The sequence below is a fragment of the Strix aluco genome, chromosome 7 (assembly GCF_031877795.1).
Source record: "Strix aluco isolate bStrAlu1 chromosome 7, bStrAlu1.hap1, whole genome shotgun sequence".
Lineage (NCBI taxonomy): Eukaryota > Metazoa > Chordata > Aves > Strigiformes > Strigidae > Strix > Strix aluco.
In genome coordinates this window covers 29,959,201-29,980,486 of record NC_133937.1, presented here as the reverse complement: position 1 = coordinate 29,980,486, position 21,286 = coordinate 29,959,201, and the positions used below count along the sequence as shown (strand labels likewise).

Here is a 21,286-nt window from a genome sequence, read left to right as displayed (position 1 = left end):
TCAAAAGCCTTCTTGATTTATGGCAGTTTGATTATCCTGAGAAATGTCATGGCCAAAGCAGCTGCCTCCTGGGTTTTGCTGGAGGGTCAGAGGCTGCGATGGTGGGCAACACAGATGATCGACACAAGGCAACTGCCGGATTTTACAAATGTTTACACGGACAACTGATCTTGTGTATGGCAACACGCAGCCAAACCTTTTTATAGCGCAAAGCCCTGGAGTTCCTCCTCTTCACATCAAATCCTGACCTTTACCACCACCAACAGCTCAATGTAGACCCCATTTAAGACCACTGCCATGCATTGGCCATACAGAATTGCAGCTCAACACCCTCTGTAACTCGTAAGCAAGGAATAGGAAACCCGGCCAACAGCTAATCTCAGTGGGGACATCTGTAACTGGAGACGAAGAAAAGATGAAATCGGGCCAGGCCTTCGATCATAAAGTCTTCAGGACAGATTGTATCTTTATTTATATTATGCACCACACCCTGCATGATTCCCCCCAGTTCATCTTGGGATCTCTGAATCACTCTACTATAAATTTTAAATAAGGAGCAATAACACAAGTTACATCAATACACCACTATCAGCTTGATCATGTCAAAATAAATTGGCTAGCTTCTCAAAAATGAATTTTAACATTTTACTGACCTGTACATACGTTCTCACATTAAACAGAAAACAAGAGCATTTCAAAAAAAGCTGACTTATGATAGTTATATTTAAAAACTAAGAACATTTTAAATAAAAGAACACAGTTGCATATACTGATTTCACATATAAAGAACAGGCATAGTGGGAATGTTATGGCTGTCTTGAGGTTTTTAATTGCAATTTAAAAGTAGTAATTTTAGGGATCAATAAAAGCGTGAGACAAACGATGCCAGCCAAGCCCAGGCCTGACTGCAGCAGGCACATTGCCACTGATTGGCCATGAGAAGCATGAAAAAAAACCATGGGCATCTTGAGAAAAAAGCTACACATTTACTCCAGTAAACGCTCCAAAAAAAACAAGCTACAAATTGAGGTGTAGAGGTAAGGCTCTGTTGGTAGGACTTTAACAGCTTGTATCAGCCATGGGATGGCACAGGGTACAAAAACCTGTAAATCACTATTCCTAAATTATGCTGACAGTGTTGCTTCTCACCTCATTCAGTCTCCAAAGGATCTTGTTTTTTTCTCCATTACTGGAATTAGTTTTGCCCTAACATACGGAACAATTTTTCCTCTCTTCTGTCCATTTGCAAACATAAGTGTTAATGTATGTTAAAACATAACATGAAAAAAGTTAACAGACATGCAGAATTTGATTGAGGTTATCGTCGTGTGCCTAATACATACCAAATTATCATCTTTAGAGGACTTAAGTTAAGCATACCTTATGCTACAGCTTTTCATGTTTTCCTGTCTGGCTTGAAGTGATCCTGCCCCTCCAACTCACATGTTTCATCTCCCCACCTCTTAAAATGCCATCCCCTACCTGTGCCAGCACACCTCTTCATGAAGCTAGGGTCTAAACTGGATACACAAAGAGATCAAGGTTAAAAATCATTTAGGGTGGGTGGGCAGGGGAAATAATGGAGTAGAGAAGGCCCACATGGAAGTTCAGGGGGCAGCCAGGCTTTCCTTCTTGAAAGTTTAAAAGGAAGCTACTTAATTAGCTGCGTTCAAAGCATGTTGCTTTAATTATCCTTCCCACGGAAATCCCTAGGATTTACAGTGGTGCAGCAACACTTTTTCTGTATTTGCCCACACTGCTAATATTGTCTTCATCTTGTTTCAAAATAATTAAAAAACCTCAACCAACCACCTAACTATCAAACACAAAAAGTTTCATTTGCAGTCAAAGTTTAACCTATATAAATATGTACATTAGTCTCAACTGACTTGACTTGCATTTGACCTGCTTCTTGTCTCTGCCACCCTTCGCTCATGGTACTAGAAAAGCAAATTGAATTTGGAGAGCCAAAGGTCTTCCGCACCTTCAGGAATGGAAAATTACTCCACTGAATTTCAAGCAAGCCAGTCTGAAGTCAGGGGGTCATTTTGGCCTTCGCCACAGCACTGAACAGAAAAGCTAGCACGTCCCTGAACAAGTGCTGAAGATTTGCTAACAAAAACTTTAGTAGGACACACAGTGAGGGCTATGGTGAGTCAGCATTAAGCACAGTAGAAAGATTAGTTTTTTAAAAGTCAAAAGCAGAATATATAAGCATTTCATAATTAGGTTACTATTTTTTTTCAGTGCAAGCAATTACCTACTTTTAGCCTATAATTCTCCATCATCGCTCGTAAGCACTGAAAGTCTGGATAAAAGACACTTCACATCAGACTACTATAGTACTACAGAGCACGGATGCATTGCTACACAAAATCCTGGGGACTTGCAAACATCTGCGATGGTCGTTTGTAGAATGCAAAACCAGCCTGACATTGAACACTTTGAGATTTAAACCATCCTCTCTTTTGTCCTAAGAAGTTGCATGAAGCATGAATATTTTCACGTCTAAAGAGGATTGCATCCAATGTACCAGGGACAGAATTTCCTAGCAGCCAAGGTGGCACAAACACACACCATCCACCACAGACATCTTCAGACCCTTACTTTCTACTAAAGCATTGTCATGCAAGCGAATAAAGCTTCTTGATGGTTTCTCTTAGGAGAAACAAAGCAGGCATTCGAACAAGTTGCAGCACCAGTGACTCGGAAGTCCAGTTGTGAAGACCTTAGTTATAATTTTGAAGGCACATGCAGCCTCTGATTAGTCACACATGCAGCCTGAAAGACTCTTCCTCAAGTCCTTCCCCAAACAATTCTTGAAGTTTTGACTTCTACAGCTTTTTTGTTTGTAGTTTCAAGAATATTCTGAAGCCAACAAATATATTAAATGGATCTGTCTCTTAGATAAAAGTTTCAATAGAACGTATTACGACAAAAATTCATAAAATAACATACAAGTTGTTGTATTTGAATTTCCAAAGCTCATTTGTAAACCTGGCCTGAAAGTGGTATTTGCCTGTTTGCAATTAAACCTGCTTATGGTTGTACTGAATGCAAGTATCAGACATGTTAGTCGCGGGCTGGAGTTCAGAGTCTGAGTGCAGAGAGATGTGGGGCAAATTTTCTTCTCAATTATATCATTATGAATCAAAAGCAACCAATTTTAAAAAAATCAATTAACAATTGCTGTAAAAATGACATTGTGTTCTGAGCTTTGCTGATGCTTGTTTTTGAATATTTGAATAACTCATGGAAATCATCCTAGGTAAACATGGTATTTCAGTTTATACCATAAGAACATTACTGATGATACAAAAAAATGTCTGAGGCTATATAGATTACATCTGCTTGAGGAAGGAAAGTAAATCACACCTTTTCTATGGCTTTCAGTTACCTTGTTCACTTATGTGGTGGGTGTCTTTTTTTTTTTTTGAAACATCTGTAAAAACCCAACACTGTTCAAGGAATTAAAGTTCTTTGTATTAATGTAAGAACATGCCAAAAAACACCACAAAGCTTTATTAATAAAGTGCTGAATAATAGGTGATTAGACACTTGCCAAAGGCTCATTCATGACAGCTCCCACAGACATGCTGGAACGCTGTGGAGGACAACACTGACCCAGGGCAGCCAGAGCTCTGCATTAGCCACAGTGGGGACGCGGATAAACTGCATCTTTTTTGGAACTCATTTCTCTAATCCAAAAAAGGAAAAAAGGAATCTGCAGGACAAATCTGGTCTCAAAGGTTTCTGGAGGAGTAGCAGTGGATGCTGCTTTCAGAGTTGGGCAGTATTTAGATTTCTTTTTCTATTAATTTTGGTTTTTTTAAGATGCATTATTCTAACTCATTAATTTATTGCATTATTTTGGGCAGAGAGATAGCTGGACTTCTATTCTTTTATCTTAATTATTGAATGATGCTTCCAGTACGCATTGGAACAAGCATTTAAGATGCCATTTGTGGGTTGCTGTGGGTTTTTTGTTTTGTTCTTTTTAATTCTCTGGCAAATTGCTATGGGATTTTGATTTCTGCTTGCCTCATCACTATTATGTTCTCTCTTTGTGATAAATTACCAAACTGATCAGAGTTTGTACTGCAAAGCAGTCAGAAAGAAGTGATGAAAAGCATGCAGTTTTGTGCTATGTGAACAGGCTTTCTTAAGACTTCTGGCTTCAAATTCAGAAAGCTGGAATTCATAACGAAAAACACTCCTACCTGGTGCACAACCCCTGTCCCTCACAGAGTGCAATTATACAAATTATGCTATATGAAATGTGAAGACAGGTTTTTGTTATGTCTATCCTGTGTTCATTTTCATGTTATATTCAAAGTGTTTGTAAGCGGGTGATATTGGAATAGAATACTGGTGGTTTCTAGAAGACTAAAATGGATGGAGATATTCCAACTGATATATTTTTTTAAGCTATTTTTAACTGACACGTTAATGAGGCGCTGGATACAAAACTTTTAATGATTATATATCCGATATCTAAATAACAAAACATGAGAGAGAGAAAGATAAATAAATAAACAAATCCATCCCTTCCTGGCCCCTCCTGGCATGGTGCAGCAGGTTATGGGCATGCTAGCTGTCCCAAAGTAACTCAACAGCTATCCAGAGCTAACTGTGCATTTCACCTTTTCATTCCGTATTAGAAACTACTGCCCACAGCAGTAAGTACTACAAGTCAGCTGTTTCATCTTTGCATGGGACACACAAAAAGTAATTACTAAGCGCTGCTTCATCATGTATTGTGACAGCACAACTGTGAATGCTTTCAAAACTACATTGTTTGGAAACACAATTAATGTCTCCAGGTTACTTGTCTAGTTCTAGATGGGAACATCTTATACATCTAAGGGGTTTTTGTACTTTTTGCAGCAAAGTATAAAACACTTCAAAATTGAGAATTTAAATTGTCTCTTGGTTCTTGTAATCTTGATCATAAGTTCAGTTAACGCACACTTATAGTGGACTTTTTTTTTTTAAGTTACTGCCTGATGACCAGATGGAAAGAGCAACTTCTACATCTGTTCAACCTCAACATCAAAATCCTACATCTTTCTCTTCTAACCAGATATCAACTTTTGTAATGCATAAGAATTATTTTTTACCTTTGTACCAAGTTTGGCTTAAAATAACCAATAGGTTCAAAAGTTAAGTAGCAGGAGTGAATACATGCACAGTGCAATCAGGTAAGATCTCATTTTCATAGAGCAGCAAGTGAAAAAAAGCATGTACCTGGACCTCTCACTGACACGCAGCATAAGCCCAAACATGAGCGCAGAACTGAGTTTGGTCATTTAAAAAAATCATCCCATGATAATTAAGCTGAACTTATGACTAAACACAATTTTGCAAACATGAACAGTCAAATAGGAACTTGGATAATCATATAGAAGAACTAAAAATAGTGTCTGTGCCCATGGTGGCAGTACTTCCTGAAACATGAACAAAGCAATAGGTATGTTTGGAAATTTAAATTTGTAGTACAAATTTAAAGACAGTATGAACTGTCAAAGCATACTAAAGGCTAGCTAGTATTAACACTGGTACTTACAAATAGCATAGGTTCATAATTCTGAGAGAAGATGAGCATTCAAAATTCCCCAAGTGCCAGTGAAAGATGACCTGAAAAAGTTAGTTCTACCTGGGCAATAGAAGCACTCAACAGAATTGGGAATTGTACTAGTAGGCATAGAATAGCTTGAAATTTTTTCTTCCTTGTCCTGTTCTTCCATTTCCAATTGCATCATTATCACTAACAAAAAGATAAATCAAATCAAATCATGACATTCAAGTTATTCTTGCAGCTTATCTGACTTCCTCAATACAACCATGACAAACGCTTGGTTGGAAAAAAAAAAAAAAGAGAAGAAAAAAGCCCAAACCAAAACAAAAATCTGAACGAATTGTTACATAGGCTCAGAGTATCATTTAAGAAATATAGCTGCTCTGAAACATTTAAAGAGAACACAAAGGGCCTTTACAATAGTATAACCTTTGCTTCTGTCTGCTAGCATCACAGTTTACACGGTTTCCATGGAAACCCTCTGCAAACATATGAATGTTCTTGTTGCGTTAGATGTTGAACAGAAAATCCTTTGTGGCAACTCTGGAGGGCCATGGCCAGTGCCAACCTCCCAGCGGAATAATACCCTTCACTATGCCTTGCCCAGCAGGCTCATGACACACTCGCTCACATGGCACAGCTGCTGCCATCGCTTGTTTTTCCTCAACTATTAAAAAAAAAAAAAAAAAAAAAAGAGGTGCACATCCTAACTTAAATATTTCTTCCCACATAGAGTGCCTGTTTTGCTGCCCATTGAATTGATGGCAAAGTCTCTGGTACTGGACCCTCAGATGCAACTCAAGAGCTGCAGAGTCAGGGCACTGACTAGGAGGCTTCCAGCAGGCTTCCAGTCAGGGCACTGGGGAATACATTTACATGATGAGTAGACAGCTACCCAGAAAGGGAATGCCACAATTCTTCATTACTAAATATTTTGAGAAAAGCACATTTAAAAAAATATGTAAAATTCTCAGGATGTGACAGGCACACCAGCCCAGAAGAAAAAAAAAAAAAAAAAAAAAATAGTTTCATCACCTTGTTTCTCATCATGGAAAGATCAGCTGATCTACAAATAACTCACAGCCTGGATGGGCTCCTCCTCCAGCAACAGAGGCAGGAAAACTCTACCGAAGATAGTCTTAAATGTCATCAGGAGGGCTGGTTTCTTTTTTGGTAGTTAAGGGTATGTGTGAGTGAAAGCTGAGGGACTAAGAAACCTTGTTTTCATTTTAGAAAGGAGGAGCTACTGTCAAACATCTGAATGTTGTGTTGCATCTGACTTTCCTCAAAATGCACATCCCCCCTGCAGCTTTAAATGTTCTACCAGTACTGAAACAAAAGTGTTTCTAGTCAAGTAACTTAAAGTGCACCTTTAAGACTAGTGGCACACATAGCTGGAGCATGCCTTGTTTGTAGTCTGAAGTATTCCTTTATAACCTTATTTCTCTGAAACAACAAATTCCCAGTACAGCAAGTTTGATTCTAATTTCTGAGATATCAATGGCATAATTTATGTAATTGCTTACAGATGTGCACAGTCTGAGGAAGGACAACAGCTCCAACGGCCGCATTCCAGATAAAATCAGGTCTGCAGACTCTGCATGGGAGGTGAAAGCCTGCCTGTCCTGTTCCATGTAGAACTGGAGAGGCCTTTTTGCTTGTGGTTGGACAACTCACCTGCAATACAGCCATTTCCAGCCACAATGACAAAAATTAACAATGTAATAATTTTGTCTTAGAAGCTGCAGAACAAAGACAGATTTTGTACTAGGAACAAAAAACCAAACAAAACCCCCCCAATAAACCAAACAAAACCACCAACCAACACTTTTACTTTGACAACACTCTTGATTTCTAAGTTTATTTCTGCCCCTCCTAGAGGGGGCAGCCCTAAAGGAAGCCCTCCATGCTTTCTTGCGGCCACTCTCACCTCCCACCCACCACCAGCCCAGGCCCCGTGCACTGGCTGCCAAATGAGCTCTGAGGGTGGCCAACCTCTCCTTTTAGCATTGCCTGCACAATGAAGTAAGGACGGGGTCAGTCGTAGCTGGCGTAGTTCTAATGCTTTAATAGTCTATTGTTCCCTTGTGCTCGGTGAGATAAAACACTGAAAGCTGGCGTTTCCTGAGGGGAAGTGAATTCCCACTGTGCGTAGAAGGACGTTGGCCAAGGGCTCGGCTTCACAGGGGGCCAGCCCGCCCCGTGACTCGGTGGGGAGATGGCGGGTTTGTTTTTGTTAGCAGGCGGTTTGCAGGAACATCTGCTCAGCAAAGCGGTGGTTCGGCTCTTGCCCATCACCGCCCGCAGGCCCTTCCCCACGGATCTGTGCAAAACCATGTTTACTCCCTCTGCAGATGGCTATCACTATAAAGATACTACATTGACAGTCCCACAGCTAAAATTTGGCTGCTACCTGATCAAATGTTTATGCTCTGTGCCCTGCCTTAAACTGTAGAAGGACTGAAAATATAATGGCTGCTACTGAGCTATAGGAAGTTTCCAGGGAGAGGGGAGCCATGGCATGAGGTCGGGGCAGAGCAGCCTGAAAGCAGGGCTGGAGCACCCCCAGCATCACATTCACCATGTTACAGGTAATGATGTTTGAGTACCGGGATGGAGAAAGCACACAATGGACAGAAATTAATCCAACATTACAGGAAATTATAAGATCGAGAAGTCATTTTATATTTTCACCACATCCTCTTGTCCGATAAAGAAGTGCAGTGAACATCATTAATGTCCCGCTAATGAGACATCCAACTGCCCAGAACACAGCCATAATGAACGTGAGCTCTGTTTCCACCAAATCTACCAGAAAGATTTGTAAGGGTCTGCTTTCCCACTGACATGGACACGTGACTCCCATTAGCCTTAATAAGGACGAGTGCATTCAGTGGGAGAGAAATTTCCCAAGGTTGCATAACTGAACTGTGACATACTGAAGACATGGTATAGACTGCTAAGAGAGGTCACCCATCCCAAAACCACAGTGATACGCCAAATTCTTTCATAAGTTTCTCATGAATTTGTTCAAATTTTGTCACAGTCAGAATTTCCTTGCTTTAGGCCAGCAAAAACATTCAGAACTTCTCTTATGACAAAATTATGGAAGAGCAAATCTGAAAGCGGGATGCTTAGCTCCTATTTTTAGGCTGAAAAACCTAACTTTAAATATGCGCTTTCTTTTTTATCTTAATGCATTGTCCCTGCATACTATTCTTGACTCCATAGTATATAAATTCTTACTTCCATAACAATTCAAATTTGTTGACAGGATGATAGGTTAAAGTTTATCTTTCAGCCTGCTTCCCCTGCACCAGTCAGAAAAATCTAGTTTTGTCAATTTATGTCCCTTTCAGTGCTCGGCGAGGCAAGGAAACAGTGGAGTGCCAGAATATAGAAACAATGCAAAAAAAATGAATGCAGAACTGAATATCGGACTCATAGACTAAGCTCTGCATGCCCTCACAAAACTTTGAGATTAATACTGCATATCTCAAAACTGCATTTAAGAAAAAACTGTTGAAAGCATGAGTAACCTACTAAAAGTTAGAAGCTTTTTCTTCATCTTTTCTCCCCAGTTCAAGTTTATGTATTTTAAAGTACTTGCATGCCTCGCCTTTTTCTTTCTTGGACACCAGAAAATTGAATTTCACAGGCAATTTAAAAATAGTTGGTCATGTGTTTATCATAAGAAATCTATCTGATGAAATCCAAGACATTCAATGGTATTATAGCATACATTAATGAAGGCTGCTTCATGCATTCTGCTTTAGCTTTAAATGAGAACAGACTTCTCTATTATCTCCCACTGCAATGACTAACACAGGAGAGTATCTAGCGTGCTACTACTTACACACATGATAAAAGTCCATTAGCACACATACTCACAGAAGTTGAACTACTTTGATACAATAAACTGAGATAGGGAACTACAGTGCAACAATTGCTGTAACTGCATGACCAGTGTTGTGTTGCATTTTAGAGCCAAATTTTCCAAATTAAATCCAGATTACATACCTATTTGTGGCTAGGCTGTTAAAAAACAAAACAAAAACACCCAAACAACAAACCCAACCACAAAAGACAAACTCAAACATATTTGATTTATTTTATTTCATAGAGTTAAAATTAAAACCTTGAAGGCCAGTACAGCAAATCATGGTGCTGCACCACAGCAGAATCAGCCCTGTGCCTGATTATGGTTGTGCTCACTTTAGCTGCCAGCATATACTCAAAACTCTGAGCCTACTCTCAGTCCTACCAAGGCTGGAGTTCTCCTTGACTTAAGTGGAAGGAAAATCACATCACCTATTCCTCAAAAAAAAAAGTAATATGCAGAACAATTGAGGCAAACTGAGTAACTGATTTATGGATTACACAGATCCTAACTACACAGGAAAACCCCATTCAAACACAGAAATTTAAACTCACCAGTCATGTCACGACATTGCCGATAAAAATCACGCAAGTCTGAAACAGAAGACAATCAAAATACAAGACAACTTTCTGCAGCATCCATCCCCAGCCATTCTGTCAAATACACAACAGCAATAGCACAAAGCATCTTTATGACAGGAATAAAAGGCTCTTTAAATGCTTCTTTTATTTTTTATTGAATGAACCCACTCTTACACAAAGTTCACGCAACGATGTCTCGAGCTTTAGTACTGCCAAATTGTGTATTTGATTAGTCAACTAAGGCTTGTAAGTCACATGCAGAACAATCTGAAATATTTATTAATTGTATGTAATTACTTCATGTAGCAAGTCAGGTGGCTGATTAAGACACTGACCTTATTAGTATATTGAGATGTCTCGTTGTCAGGAAGATTAAGATCTTTTCAGTGTTTCACCATAAGTGACCAAACACTTCTGCTCCAAGTCACTGTCTGGCAAAACCCAAGGGAGTTAAGCACCAAAGCCACGGACTCCTCCCAGCTACAATATTAGAATTTTGTGTGGTTGACTCTTCTCACAGAATTCGTAATCTTTACTAACAGTATTCCTCCCTGCAAGGAAGCACATTGCACCACACCTCCAAATTGTTTTAAAAATATGTATATATGAAGACCATAGTTGAAAAAGATATCATCAGAAGTGGCGAGTCGAGAGAAATCTTCTCCTAAATATTTTTCAAATTTATTCATGAGAAAAGGGTGGAGAAAGAAACCACAGCTAAAAGATTCACAAACACAAACTCATTTACAGGTTTGCAAAGCAAATCATTCTACCAACCTGTCACGTAACCCATAGGAAAATGCAGCTGCAGACTCTCTGGATCAAGATATTCACTGTTAGATGAAATTAAATTGCCCAGCTACTATATGAAGTTCTTAGAAACTGGTTGGATTTTTTGTCACTTTAAATCTCTCAGTCAGACAGGCACTAGGTTAAAGTGAATTAGGAAATAACATGAAGCCAGAGCAGAAAGCAATCAGTTTCCAAACTTTAACAACTTCTTGCATACAGGGCAGTTAAGAGCACTGTTCTACATTGTTTAGTGCCTTGAAATGAACACATTGATTACTGGTCATAAAAACAGCTGCAGCTCTATCATTTCTTAAATATTTACTAAGACACATCAGAGTACAAAACACAGAACTGTATTCCTGATATTCAGACCTTTCTGTCAAAACACAAATTGACAAAAAGGCTTTCTGGTAAAAACACTCCAGAATGCTTTTACACTTTGGTTTTAAAGTACAGAACTGTTTTTTTTCCCCTCCCCCCCAAACACCACCCACCCTTCCAAACAAATAAGTAATCCAGTGTTGCACAGGAATTTTAATTGTTTCCATAACTTCTGTTACCTGCCAAAAAAGTACTTAGCATGACATATACAGGACAGTGACCCTATGGTACATGTATATTTAAAACAAAATATGAACACATATACACATATGTATAACATGCAACTTATGTAATAGTTAATTTTTGTACAGCTATGAAAACTAGAAGCCTTTGAAAGAGGCAGGCTCTATTCTCTGAAGTAACAGTCACAGTTTGAGTATACTTGACACTCTGGTGCAGATTTACAATTTAGTTACTACAGCTAAACTTCCTGTGCGCCATGTGAGCCAGGCTTGGGTTGGTAACTCCTTGCGCAGTATTAGCCATGACAGATGTAAGTTTGCAGCAGAAATCCCTTGCATGAAAGGCTAAAAAACTAGGATGCACTCCTTAGTATTTGCTGCAAGTACAGTCACACAGATGTCTGGAAGAGTTTGGCTGATGTGGGTGCTCTGACTGAAAGCCTAGCTCTTTTCAAGAGTTGTGTAATTTTTTTTTTTTTTTTTTTTTTTTTTTTTTTTTTTTTTTTAAGATCTTGGTCTGTCAACCCTTCCTCACTCTGCATAGTATTTCTTACCACAAATAATGGTCCTGGTTTCAGTGGGACCTTTGAAATACTCATCTTGTGGTAGAAGTAATTGCATGACACAAGCTGGTGGGGGACATTTTCAGCATATTTGTACAACTTCATTTATTTAGTTATTAGGATCAGGTCTTAAAACAACAAAAACTTCCTCTAGCATTTGTTTAAGTAAACAACCCACTCCACATATCAGATTTATAAATATACAGTATGCAATTACTGCATATCAGTAGAATCCCTAGGATAGATGTAGGTATTTTGGCAAAGGAGCTTATAGATGTTCCCCTGAATAAACTGCATGGCAGCATAAACCAGCTAGTAGGGGACGTGTAACAATTCTATAAAACAAAAGTGCATTTAGAAGAGCTTAATAAACAAGGGGAAAAAAAATCTGTGGGACTTACAGGGTGGAAGCTAACAAAATATTATCTTCAACAATAGATACTACACATTTTTCCACTGATTTTACAACTAAACCCAGCAAACAGCAGTTTCTGACACCATTAGTGCTCAGAATCTACTTTTGACAGCATTTTTTGATTTGTGATGGGTGGTTTGTTTTTGCATTGTTACGGGCTGGGTGAAGCCTCGAGGCAGACATGCAGCCCTGTTGATAACATGCGCATTTTCCAACCCCGTGATAAATTTCCCATAACTGCTGGCCTGGAACATGACTTTCAGCAACTTGACCGTTTCACATTTGACTAAAGCAGCATCAGTCCATTTGATATAATAGCTCCAAGACTGTAGATGGAAGACAATGATTTTCAGAACACATTACTTTCAATGCTCAACCTCAGACTCCTGTTTTCAGAAAATACTGCTGTTGCTTTCAGAAAGCCAAATGTTCCCTAACAGATTTTTTCAAGTTGGAAATTGAAAGTCAGAAATTACTTTTGGGAGGCGTGGTTAGAATTTGAATACTGATGTAAACAGTGCTGGTTGTTACAGCTTAGGATAGGTTTTATTTTGTATGCAAAGTGTATGTATTTCAGTACTTTTGCATCACTACCACTGAGAAGGTCTGAGCCATTTTCAAAGCCTAAAAAACTTGCCTTTCACAGCTGCAAAGGAAATGACAGGAGAAGAAAAACATAGCCAGTGTATATCAGCAATTAATTCCATCCACAACTGCCCAGCTGTTTGCACATGGAGGAACCCGCCTGTTTCCTCTCTGAGCTTTTGCCACTGAAAGCTGATACGGCGCTTTCAGAGACGCGGGCTGTTGGTAACGCGTTAGGAATGCGCGCGAGATCACATGGAGCTGAAGAAGAAATGAAATCCAGACCAGAGCGCTGCGTATCTGTATTACGAGGATAAAGTTATCTGTCGGAGAGGGCGGCAGGAGGTGGGGACGGGAATGGGGAGCTGCTGGCAAAGCCAAGCTCAGCATGCAGAATGGACACGACTGTCGCTTACTGGCAGAGACAAGGTGGGACGGTCTCAGAAACCCACATGTCTACAGCAGCTCTGTCAAGGTGTTTCTACGTTGGCTGTTGTCAAACAGGTAGATTTGGGGACACTTCACAAAAGCCGTTACTTTTACTTGGGATCAGCACTTTTACAATGAAGTTGCTAGAGACCTGGTTCCATCTATACTAGAGTAAGACTTATTGGTAAGTAATCACTACTAATTGGTAATTATTACTATTGGTAAGTAATCTTACCAATGCTTGCAGCCCTGAAGCTCCAGAACTTCAGGCAAAATTCAGTCCTTTAGACAGACTTTCCTATGAATAAAATCCCCTCATGCCACTCTTGGGATTTCAGGAAAGGCATAGAGTATATAAAAGGAGGATGCTATTGATAACATCCACAAACCCTGCCCTGCTGAGCACCTGGAAATTTCATCCCACTCTGGAATAAACTCAGCAGGCTACATGCACAGCTCATATTTTTCCTCTAACATATTTAAAAAAACAAAAACAACACTTATTTTTTTCCTCCCTTAGCCCAAGCCAGCCCCCATTTAAAAATTCTGAATTATCCATATGGATTCCTTTTTGCTGGGCAAAGCCACACACAGCAAGACTCTTCTAATACATATTACTGGCATATTTTTCTTCAGGTCCACCACCACCAGTTAAAAAGAGCTCCTTTGATATTTAGTAATAGCAGGTCACCTTTTGAGTTGCTGGACCACTCAACCAGGGGCCACAACTCAAACTGCACAGGTATTCAGAAGAATAACACTAATAAGAAAATATTTGCACTTGACAACTTTCAAGACCAGTACCTAAGGTAAGAATTAACTACCAAAGTGCTATTCCCTTTACAAAAAGACGTGCTGAAGCACCATCTTGCATATTTTGCTGAATAAATTGGGTCTGCTAAAACTACAGGCTTGTGTCCCAGTGTGTGGAAAGAAACACACTCTGCAGAAATAAGACTGTGATACTGTGTACATACAGTAATGAAACAAACGTGAGAACAACATTCTTTTAAGCAAACAAGATTGATGAAATATTTAAACATTACTTTTTAAATATGGATCTCTGAAGTTTAGACGTATACTTCTGGAAGACCGGTATCATCTCTGAAACACCTACACAAGCATGCAGTGTTATCACTGGGAAAATACAAAAGCAGAGGACTTCCAGTAATTTACAGTTTCCTAAGGAAAGTAAATCCAAATCCTATGGTTCATTGGAAAGTACGAATTTGTACAAATGGCTTAAAATACCTTCTCTTTTTACTCCCTTGGAACCAATGACTCAATAATGGCTAAACAGAAGCAGCACAATTTGTTTAAATCAGAACTATAGCATGCTTTAGACTGCAAACAATCTCACTATATTCTTGCAGGAATAGTTCCACTGCTGCTTGAAAGCAAGAACAGCACTCATCATTCTTCCATAATTTCACTTCTAGCTGCTCAACATCGGACAAATCCATTGGGGGATGATTTCTCACATTGCTTACTGCCTGACACAGCAAAACCCGACTTTCTCATGTATTAGAAACATACACAAAAAGTTTCTGTATGTGATCAATCCAGTTTTACATTGGGGAAGAAGGCATGGCGGGAAGGAGGTAGAAGCAAGGGCACACAGCAGCAGTTACACTGAGCAAGGCCAAGACCTCCAAGGCACGTAGGCCAGCCCTCCAAGACTGTTAGTTCTTTCCACATGAAGTGCTGCAATACAAATAATATATATTACTTAATATACTACTTGTCCCAAATATTGGGCAATACAAGGCAAAACTACTTAAACAGCAAAACACAGAGAAGTTTTTAATCTAAAAATCCCAGAAGAATTAAAAGCTTTATTAGACCTACCTCAAAATCTAAGATATTTCAGCAAACTAAGGGATGGTGACAGTACCGTAGCTGCCTTAAGAAATGATGTAGCTTAGATATGACTCTCACCCCACCCCTATTTATTAGAATGGGTTTTAAGAGTAGTTATTGATTTCAAAATTGTTTCTCAGGCTCAGTTTTCAGCAGTATTTTGATAGAAGGCTGTGAAAATATTGATAGATGTTAAAAGTGACAACAGAGTAAATTCCACTGCATCAGTAAACTCAGCTGAGTACTACAAATACAAATCATTCAAGTGAATCTTGCAGGTGTCTATATGCCAGCTGGCTAACTAAAACACAACTGTTCACTGATCAGCCTCTTTTTACTTCTTCTTCTTCAGAGCAAAATTCTTTCTTGTGCAGCAAACCTATCTAGGATCTATGCATTGCTTAAAAACATGGGAGATGTGTCCCAGAAACAAATACCACAATTCGTCTGCTCTTAAGGATTTATGATTTAAACTTAGGCATGATGCTTCAAGCTGGAAATCAATTTCAGTGACTAAGGCTAAAATTCAGATGCAGAGAGGGCTCCAAGCCTGTGTAGCACTTACATCCCAAAATAGACTTACGGGTGAATAGTAGTGACGTTTTAAGTGGTGCATAGCACTCAGATTTGCTACACAGCAAAGAATTGCACACTAAAAGAATACAAAATGGGTTTAGAAAAATCTCTACTTTTCACATTCAGCTGTAACATGAGAAAGTTGCATTTACTCATGCTGAGAAAGTGCCCACATGAATGAATAGCCAATATATATCACATACGTTGGAATAGTTACTGAAATACGGAAGATGCTTGATAGTGACTAGAAATACTTACATTACATAATGGTTAAGGATAAATTTTCAAGAGGAGTTCATACCTTATTGTTAAATAATCTGTGAGTCACTTGGGATGATTTAATTTTTTTTTTTCCCTGGAATTTGAATGAGGAACAAAGTTTCTCAATGTCTAAAAGTTCCCAGTCTGAAAGGAAAATTCCTAAGTGCTAAAGTAATAGTTTTCATTTATCATTCGTATTATGTATGAACTACTAAAACTTAACATCTTCATGTTCAACATTTGTGTTCCTGAATTCATTAGGTCCTAGAGTGAGATTCTTTTTGCCTAACTTTAGATATTTACATAACATTTGTATTCATTATCTAATTAAAGTCTCTCTCTAGGATGAAGTGAGTCATTTTCTAGACTTCACTAGCTTCACTGTAGACTTGCAGTGATTACAAGAGGCATGTAATTCACGAGTAGACATCCATATTGCAGACATCTCAAGTTATGCAAGACACACGCTGCTCTAAGACACTAGCAAGCTACACACAAGGCCGAGAAAACACGTAACAAGAAAAGATCACTTAGCCATTTTAAATACCAAGGGGAAAAAAATAGCAAGTGGTGGATCTAAAAAAAAAGAGCCTACTCATTAAATTCTTGCAATTCACACAGCACGACGGGTAGTACATTTTTCTGTGCATCTCACTAACTTCAGAGGCAAAGGGGTCTTTTACATTGCTCCAGTCAACAAGCCATATCACATACTAATTTTGCAATACAACACAGTATAAAATGAGAACCTAGTGGTAACAAGTAAATACCAAGATCTGACAACAGTAGTGTGAGCGTAGACTAAAATATGTTGTGAGAAAATGCCACCAGGCACAAACAAGCTTTCAGAATAGCAAGTGCAGGAGCTGCTAACATAACAAATGTTAATTGAAAAATATATGTCCAGTTCCTTAAAAAATCTAAATTAAAAAAAGGCAACATGCAGGGAATGGAGTAGGATGAAAAGTGAGGGGAGGAGGAATGGGGGAAATGTAATAGATTTAAATTTTATTGGGTTTGTGATTGAAATACAAATTTACTTGAATAGGAAAATGTACATCCATGGAGACTACTATAAAGCAAACAAGTTTAAGAGAAAATGGTGTTTAACAAGTTCCATAAAAGATTTTTAAAGCAACGGTAATGCTTTCCCTCCAGCTCCCAGTAAATGTTTGAAGCTAATGGAAATCTCAAAGACTGTCTTCTGTATTTTATTATTGCTGTCAAGAAAGAAAAATGAGCCAAAAAGTTAGCAAATGCATTACACAACTCCCATTTCTGGACATCAACGTGGTACTGAAGTCTTTACATTTCAATGTTAGCGTGACATGTAAATAAGCAAAGTACTCCTTTATACTGGAAATCCTTTTAACAGTCCATGCTGAAAGTTGAGTTAAAGCAACAACAAACCCCTCACATCCATCAGCACTTGCACTACAAGCACCTTGCTATACTCACCAAATACAGTTATTGCAGTGAAATGTATTGAATGTGTTGCACTGAAATGTACTTGGTAAAAGCTAATTTAAGCTCACCTCCTTATATGACAGCCAGATGATCTGGGGTTGAATTGGCATGATTCATGGCAAACATGCGACATTGTAAGTTACGGTGAAGATGAAAGGATTTTTGAATACTTTTCTAAATCATGCAAGTACCCACCTACAAACATATGCTTTCTTCCATATGACACAACACGTGCAAAACAACAGCAGTGCAAACTTGGTATTTTATGCTTTAAAGAGAATAGCACAAATTTATCTACAGTGGATCTCCACAAAGCCCTATGGACAGATTTGGTCAAAGAAAGTGTTTCTGTGGAAGTAACTTGAGCTCTTTAGTAACCTTTCCTCATTTTATGATTTCTTGGTACAAAATTGGTATATAGCTGACAGATGCAGAAGGCCTTTCAGCTGCTCTAGTAAATCTGTTTCACCTTAAAGCTATTTCACCATCATTAAGGTATTAAAATTTTTTACACAAATCATTATTAGGGTTATTTTTCCCCACAGTTACTTGTCTTTTCAAACATCCACAATTGATGAAATGCAAGTTCTTCCTGCTTAGGATGATAAGTAGTTGAAAAAATCCTCACAGCACACAGCTGTATCGATTTGTGCAGCTCTTTACTCCTTCAAGGGAAACATCATCAAAACAAGTGTACCAAACCGCTCTTTCTTTTAATCAGGTTTTTTCTCTTTTGCAGAAAAAGTGAAGTTCATAAAATGCCCATTTCCTCTTTCAGTTCATGAATTTGTACACTTATGAAGAAATAGTAGGAAGAAACTTAAAATGTATTCAGTCTACATGCAAAGTTAGACACTTTAAAGAGGCTGTACCCAGGGAAAAACTTGCATGAAGCCACTATTAGTCCAAAGAATCTTTCATCCTGAACCGTTGTATCTGATGCCAGGATGACACTATACCTCCTTCACTTTGTATCCTCTTACCAAGAAGTGTGTGTTATCAGCAATGTAAAAAAAAAAAAAAAAAAGTCACACCATACGTGATTGGCATGAGTCAGACTGGATGCAAGACAGGAGAAAATTCAGACTTGGCAGATTTCATAGGGATCTACTTACTGACCATGGCACATTCACCACAAACCAAGCTTCACCTACATCTGGCAGTCAGAACTTGACCAAAACTGAACAAACATTTACATCTAAATTAATGGATGTCAGCAGTGACAGATTTTGACTATGTATAGGTCCTTTGGTGTGCCTGATGCAATACAGGTAATTTCAGTCCACTATTCGTTATGATCCAATTATTTATTGACCTCCACCTAATTTAACAAAAAGTTACATTGCGATATAGTTGTACTGGGACTGGCTGAGCCAGTATTGATTTTCCCCTATAGCAGCCCTCATGGGCTGTGTTTTATGTTGGGAGCTGGCAGGGTGTTGATAGCACACTGGTGTTGTGGCTACTGCTGAGTAGTGCTTACACAGCACCAAGGCTCTTTCTGACATTTTCCCCCTCAGTGGGACGGGGTGGGCAAGATCTTGGGAGGGGACACAACCAGGACAGCTGACCCAAACTGACCAAAGGGATATTCCATACCATATGACGTCTGCTCGAGTATAAAGCTGGGAAAAAGGAGGAAGGGGGGGGAGGGGGTGTCACCCTTGGTCCTCCGATGCAACCGCTACGCGTATTGGAGCCCTGCTTCCTGAGAAGGCCCGACATCGCCTGTTAATGGGAAGTAGAGAATAAATCTGTTTTCGTTTTGCTTCTGCACTGGACCTTTGCTTTGTTTACATTAAAAATGCTTTTGTGTTACCCACAAGGGTTGTTTTTTTCCTATCTTATTTTCTTCCCCCCTTTTTGCCCTGTTGAGAAAAAGGGGGAAGGGGGGGAAGTAATAGAGTGACTTGGTGGGTACCTGGCATTCAGTCAAGGTCAAACTATCACAATAGTATACAGTTTCTGGTTATTAAGTAAGTATATTTTTCATAAAGTTACATGATTACAGAACAAATGATTGGTTTTCTTGCATTTGAAGCCACTGGCAGTTTCAGTTCTGCAACCTGAAGGAGAGGACAGAGACCCAATTAACTGCATGTCCCATCATAAGGCTAAAGACCATCTATTTGAAATTTATGTGTGCACTTTCCTCAAATCATGAGATAAATGATATATGCTCACATGTTTACCAATTCTGTGGTCTTTGTTCCTAATGAAACATACCAACTTACCTGTACAGACCTGCTGGTCTGCGGTACCCTGACTATTTGTGGAATGCTTTTAATACACTGAAATTGTGTTTGCCTATTTTCCTGCCTCTGATCCTGCAGCAGTAACAGATCACAGTTGCCAGATCAGCATTGTCACATGCAGTTACCTTAAGATCTTTTGGGCAAATGTTATCTACTCCTGGCAATTTGCCTTTTTTTTTTTTTTTTTAGGTTCTAAAAATCTTTTCTACCAACATTTCAAGTTGAGACCAATTCTCAAAACATGACCTACGAAGTGAAGCTCCTGCATTAAAATCTCTCAGGAAAGTCAACTGGGATACAAATGATTTAGCTTTCATTCTGCTCCTTATCTTCACTGAGCACTTCTTTTACACTTCAGTCATCTATCAGCTCTCCAGTCTGTCTGGCAGGACATCCATTTCTGATGTACTTGAAATGATTCAATTTAAATGATTTATTGTAGGCTCTCATATCTTTAGCAAATTGTTTCTTAGAATATCTTTTGGCCAGACTTATTATACTTTAAAATTTAATTTGTGAAAAGGACTTTTTTTCCCCCTTTTCTATTTTCTTTGGAGAAAACTTCAACTTTTGAAAGATGTCTCCTTGTTTCTAAGAGATTCCTTAATGCTGCTACAAACCTCTCCTTACCTCTTAAAAATGAAAAGTAGCAACAAAAAAAAAGTTGGAAGTCTTTGATAGATAGTATATATTTTATCTAGCTTCTAAGTCACAGTCTTTAAAGAATTGGTTTACTACCTGCAAGCTTCAGCTTCCTTATAAAAAGCATTCTCACTTTTACAACTAGCAAAGGCAGAAGGCTGGCATGGGAACTGCAACGTTCAGTTCCCCGGCTCAGATGTTACCAGTGAACTTTCAGTTCAACCATGCGAACACACTTATTGGGAGTCAGGTAAGAACCAGCTTTGTTATCCCAGACACCATACAACAATGTACTGAAAGCGACACTGATATTTTCTGCAGTTATTGACTTCGACAAACTTTAAGACTGGTATCGACAGGCTTTCTCCTTTGGAGGAAGAAAATGCTCATGAAATTACCTCCTTCCATGCCTTCATGGTAGGTTACTGCTCTAAACCTCAAAGTGGTTTGTTCAATGTATTATAACCAGGATTGGAACTCTTGTGAGTTACAACATGTTTCATAACACCATGCATTTCATAATTATTTTTTTTTAAGGAACACATAGTCAAGGACTGCAAACAGAATGCAAACAAAGGGCTTTGTTTTGTTGTTTCTGTAATATTTGGGGGTTTGACTGCTTTAGCTTATTAGAAGAATTAACTCAATCTTAAATTACAGCCTATGTCAAGTATAAATGGTCTAGTGTCATTCTTAAAGATGGTTAGCTGAGAATAAACACGTTTGATTCCGCGATCAACACTCACTGATTTGTGTAGCTGCGCTACTGTTAATCCAGAAACATGGATAAATTGAACTTAAAATGAAGAGAACTAATTATAGGTTACTCCAATTACCTG

The 21,286-nt window shown here is 38.7% G+C and overlaps 1 protein-coding gene across 6 annotated transcripts in view; it reads right to left on the bottom strand.

The window, feature by feature from the left end:
• Nucleotides 1–21,286, bottom strand: part of ADD3 (adducin 3) — a 102,460-nt gene that overhangs the window by 39,337 nt on the left and 41,837 nt on the right. Inside the window, exon 1 of one of the 6 annotated variants that reach the window (XM_074831235.1) lies at nt 10,013–10,031. The exons of the other annotated variants lie outside the window; for them this stretch is intronic. The gene's annotated coding sequence lies outside the window, so the exon portion shown is untranslated. Of the gene's footprint in view, nt 1–10,012; nt 10,032–21,286 lie in introns of those variants that run through there. 6 annotated transcript variants of the gene reach the window in all.